At 34.9% G+C, this 4,592-nt stretch overlaps 1 pseudogene; it reads right to left on the bottom strand.

The window, feature by feature from the left end:
- Positions 1–265: 265 nt before the first annotated feature.
- LOC132305649 (small nucleolar RNA R71) lies at positions 266–364 on the bottom strand (annotated as a pseudogene).
- Positions 365–4,592: the final 4,228 nt, after the last annotated feature.

Genomic DNA, 4,592 nt, shown 5'->3' with positions numbered 1-4,592 from the left:
AAAGAAAACAAGAAATCAATTAACGAAATTAAAATTCATAATTAAACAATTAAATCCTAATTAAATCAAATAAATAATGAAAAACAATTAAACACTTAAACAAATAGTCACACATAAATGCAAGAAAACAATAATTAAAATGCCGAGACTATCCTTTTAAAATTAGGGGTATTACACTTAGGCCTTTTTCGATAACCTCTTGAGCGGAAATGCAACAAGAGTTCTTGAAAAAGTACTATCCGGTTTTTAAGACCAATGCCATAAGAACTTCAATTAGAGAATTTTCTCAAGGGGATGGGAAAATGTTTCATGAGGCATGGGAAAGGTTTAATGATTTGCTTAGAAAGTGCCCTCATCATGACATACCTAAGTGGCAACAAGTTCAATATTTCTTTGAAAGTTTACCAGATAATCACAAGGGTATGGTTGATGCATCTATGGGTGGTTCTTATCTTGATAAGCATGAAAATGATGTGTGGCAATTGTATGAAAGTATGAGTGAAAATTCCATGCATAGGTCCTTATCTTCTAAAAATGGTAGAAACCTAGGTGGAAGGAAGAATGTTGCCTTATATCAATTTGACAACTCCAATGACATAGCCGCCGAAATGAAATCCTTATCTCAAAGGTTTGATCAACCAAAATTCGACAAATCAAGTATCTTCCTCCCTTACTCATATTCATAATCGTGCATTTAATGAATCTTGCATGACTTGTTCAAATATCTTGCATTCTACTTCCAATTGTCCCCATGGACATGTGCAAAGTAAGTCCCATGAGCAACTCAATGCTACATTTGTTAATCAAGGGAATAATCCCTATGGCACTCATTACAATTCAAGTTAGAGGAACCATCCGAACTTTTCTTGGAAAAGCCAAGGGGAAGGCTTAAACCCTCCTTAAGGTGGTTTTTAAGGGAAGTATGTTCCGCTACCAATGCAAGGCCAAGGTTTCCAAGGTTTTAAATCATCATCATTTCAATCACATGGCAATTAATTTTCTAATTCTCATTTCCCTAATCAACCATCATATTCTCAAGGAAATTCTAGGAGTCCCGCTTTTGAAAAGAAAGTTTTGACCACTTTAGGCACTCTAGAGGCAAACACTCAATTGCTTCATTCTCATTCTCAATCCATTACTAAGTTAGAAACCCAAGTAAGGCAAATAGCTAGTACCTTAAATGCTAGAGAGAAGGGGAAAATGCCTTTAAATGCCCTACCAAAGCAACAATGTGTTGTGGAGACTCATTCCTTATCGGAAGGTCCCACAATTGAGCATGTTAATACGGTGACAACCTTGAGAAGTGGGAAGATTGTGGATAACCAAGTAGATGTGTTCAATGAAGAGAGTGAACCAGTGCAACCAAAAGTTGACACCTGTCCCGTTTCACATCATATTCCTCCTTCATTGTATGTGCATAATCATTCAAATGAGAAAGTGTTAGAAAGTGATTTGAAAAGTGAGTCCAAAATTGATTTGAAGGATGAATTGAACAAAGCTTTGAAAAAGGATTTTAAAAATTCTTGTGTTGATGATGTTTCAAACAAAAGTTTTAAAAAAGTTTTTGAGCCAAGAGCTCCATTTTTGGATGCCTTGAAAGGATCCATTTATCTTGATAAACAAAATACCAAGACCAATGAAATCATTGAAATGTTTAGGCAAATAAAGATTAATCTTCCACTTTTGGATGCAATAAAGCAAATTTCGGCTTATGCCAAGTTCTTGAAAGATCTTTGCACCCAAAAGAGGAAAAACAAGAGCCAAGCACCTAAGAAAGTGTCTTGACCGAGCAAGTGAGCTCAATCTTACAACATAACACTTTCCCAAAGTTTAAGGACCCCGGTTCACCTACTACTTCTTGCATCATTGGTGACCATGTCATTAATCAGGCTCTTCTAGACTTAGAAGCAAGTGTTAATCTTCTTCTATACTCGGTATATGTCAAATTAGGCTTAAGAGACTTGAAACCGACGTTGGTAGTTTTACAACTTGCTAACCGATCCATCAAAAAGCCTCGGGGTATCATTGAGGATGTCTTGATTAAAATTGATAAATTCTTCTTCCCGGTCGATTTCATTGTCATTGACACAGAATCGGTTCCAAATCCCAAGAGCCAAATTCCTGTTATCCTTGGCTGTCCTTTCTTAGCAATCGTAAATGCCAACATCAATTGTAGGACGGGGGTAATGAAAATCTCATTTGGGCATATGAAAGTGAAATTGAATATCTTCAATCCGACCCCAAATTCATTTGACAAGGATGAAGAAGTAAATGTTATAGAAAAATGTTTAGATAATGAATGTGAAAGAATGGAGTCTTTGCTTGAAACCAAAACTTCAAAAAGTTCATCTTCGACCTTGAAACTAAAGAATGATGTTTCAAAAACTTGCTTTGAGAGGGCATGGAAGCCCAAAGATCACATTAACAAAGGACCAACAAATTCCTTTGAACCTAATCTAACAAGTTCTTTAAGGAACCATTTGTTGGGTGGAATTCAAAGTACCTATCACCCCATTAAGGAGGGAATGCATTACAAGATGTTTGATCCGGGCTAAAAGTGCCCAACGTCTTGCTAGAGACGTTAAAGACTAGTAGATGCTTTGTAGGGTTTATAACCCTATTCCTTCCTCATTTCTATTTTATCTTCCATTTCTTGCGTCGTCTAGATATGTTTTGGAATTCATACACATGGCTAGGATTTTGATTGAGTATGCATGCACTTTCATTCTGAAAATAGGTATTTTGTCCCTGTTTGATCGATCTCAAAAGAAGTTCGATCGATCGAACACCCATCCCTACATCCAATCATTTCTCTGTTCCATCGATCTGAAATTTCCTGCATAATTCAGCCCTCTGTGTATCGTTCGAAAATTTCTTCGGATCGATTTGAAAATTCCTAGATCGATCTAACTTTTTCTTGGATCGATCTTCACTCCATACTTAGAAAAAATTTTGAGATCCATAAAAAAGGCCTCTCTATGCATCGTTCGAACTTCTATGCAGGTTTTCACCTGTTCGATTGATCGAAGTAACTTTCGATCGATCTCAGGTTGATCGATCTATGCCCCTTTGTTGACCTTGAGTTTGACTTTAACTGCATTTTTATTTTTATTTTTAGTGTTTATTTTATTTTATTTTATATTATTTTATCTTCAAAAACCTCGAAAAGATTTTTTTTATTTTTTTATTTCTACTTTTATTTTCATTTTAAAATTTTCAAAAAAAAAAAAAACATACATTTTCCTTATTTTGAATTAATTATTTACAAATAATTTCAAAAATTCCAAAAAAAAAAAAAAAAAAAAAAAGAGTTTTCAAATTTTTCAAATATACAAAAATATTTTTGGTTTATTTTATTTTATCTTCAAAAACTCCAAAAAGATTTTCATTTTATTTTTCACTTTTATTTTCAATTACTTGTTTTATTTTATTTTCATTTTAAAATTTTCAAAAATCCCAAAAACAATTTTCTTTTCTTTTATTTCCAAAAATTCAAAAAAAAAACTTTTAATTTTAATTTTTAATTTCCAAAAATTCAAAATATTTCAAAAAAAAAAAAAATGTTGTTTAGTGAGGGAAGATCGATCTCAACAATTTTCAGATCGATCTATATTCGATCGATCGAAAATTTTCCCTAATCGATCGCACTTGTCAGGACCAGTTTTTAAAAATAAAACCCTAAGATCATTAGATCGATTTCAACATCTATCTAGCCCTCATCTACCTCGCCGCTGCAAACCCTACCTCTCCCACCTCTGGCGAGACCTCCGGCGGCATTCCCGAACCTCAAATCTCTCTCCCTCATCTCAGATCTACTTGTCTCTCTCTCGACCTCCACTTCTTTTGTACATTTTGGTAAGTTGAGTTATAATTTTGGGTTTTGAGTTTCAATTTACATATTTTTGATGTTTCCTTACTAGATCTGAGTTACCATGTTGAATTTTTTTTTGCCATATTTGATGTTTTCAAGCTTTTGTATATATGTGTATATATATATATATATATGTATAGGTTTTTGTATATATTTCGTTTTTGAATTGATTTTGGGGGTCACGAGCCAAACAAGTGACCAATCTTGTTGTGATGTTGTGTGAGAGGGCCCCACAAGCTTGCTTGGGTGCCCCCATGCCATCCACGTTACAGATCTGTGACTTTTTGAATTTCCCGTTCCAGTTCGATCGATCGAAAAACTTCGATCGATCATTCAAAGATTGATCGAACTTCACAGATTTGCATCCCACACCTCACACACTCTCTTTTGTGATTCCACGCTATCTCATACATGCCCAATGCCTGTGTTTTCCACATTGGATGCATTCCATACTTATATTGTTTAGCATGTTTCACTTAATGTCACTGTTTATTTAACTCCATCATCACTTGCGTAGATTCATGTTCTCTGTTGTCTATCTTATTTGACATACATGTTTCTATATACTGTGCTTCACTTCTTTATACCGGTACTAACTTATATTGTAAGTGCTTTTCTTTCTGTTTTGCAGGCCATGGCTAGGGTAAAGACTGTTGCCCAAAGGCATCATCCACACCGAGTCAGGCCCAGGATAGAGGGGTCAGGCGAGCCCTCCCATGTT

Source organism: Cornus florida, unplaced genomic scaffold, assembly GCF_030987335.1.
Source record: "Cornus florida cultivar Cherokee Brave unplaced genomic scaffold, ASM3098733v1 CherokeeBrave_3.0.0_Hap2_Chr04, whole genome shotgun sequence".
NCBI lineage: Eukaryota > Viridiplantae > Streptophyta > Magnoliopsida > Cornales > Cornaceae > Cornus > Cornus florida.
This window is presented reverse-complemented; position numbering and strand designations above follow the sequence as displayed.